Here is a 790-nt window from a genome sequence, read left to right as displayed (position 1 = left end):
CTTTCTTTGCAAGTAACCCACCTCTTGGAAGGACTGAACCTAATTAAACATGGCCGTACCTGTTACAATTGCTAGCTGAAATTTAAGAAATTTTTAACCCAACCCAATAACAAGTTTCTTAGTATTTTGAAATCTGAATTTTCGGATATATATTGCATCAAATTTGAACAAATTTGAAACTGGATTTTAGTGCTGAAAATACATGATACGAAAGTTCATAAAATGTAACTCCCAGTGATAATACTGATGGCACAGCCGTATGAGCAAAATTGATTCAACAACCCTCTTTATGTAATTTGAACTCTTAACACTTTAGGATTTTATGCAGTAATGTGATCTGATTTTCTCAAATAATTTTATTCAAAATTACAGCAGAAAACTGATGGGAATCATCCTTCACTATGAATGGTTTGAACTAGAATTTTTGAAAGGGAGAAGAGAAAGAGAGCAAGAGATAATCTCTCTATTCCCTTATATAGAGCTCTATCCTATTGGATTAGGTAACCCAAATCAAATTTGGGGACTCCAAAGAACAAAATTATCTAATTGAGTATATCTGTATATGCAGAATGTAGATGAAAGTGGTGCAATAGATGTAAAGGATCAGGCGATCTATGTACAAGGTTCACCAAAATAAATTCCACATCTGTGAATATATTTACCATTGTGAATTCATACGAAGTTCATGACAAGGAGAGAACATAAAAAATCAGACTCAAACATGAATAAATTACCATTGTGAATTCATACAAAGTTCAAAATAAGCAGAAAACATCAAAGTCAGAGTCAA

Source organism: Nelumbo lutea, chromosome 2, assembly GCF_056320005.1.
Source record: "Nelumbo lutea isolate HS-2025 chromosome 2, American lotus-T2T, whole genome shotgun sequence".
Lineage (NCBI taxonomy): Eukaryota > Viridiplantae > Streptophyta > Magnoliopsida > Proteales > Nelumbonaceae > Nelumbo > Nelumbo lutea.
Note: the sequence above shows the minus strand (reverse complement) of the source record.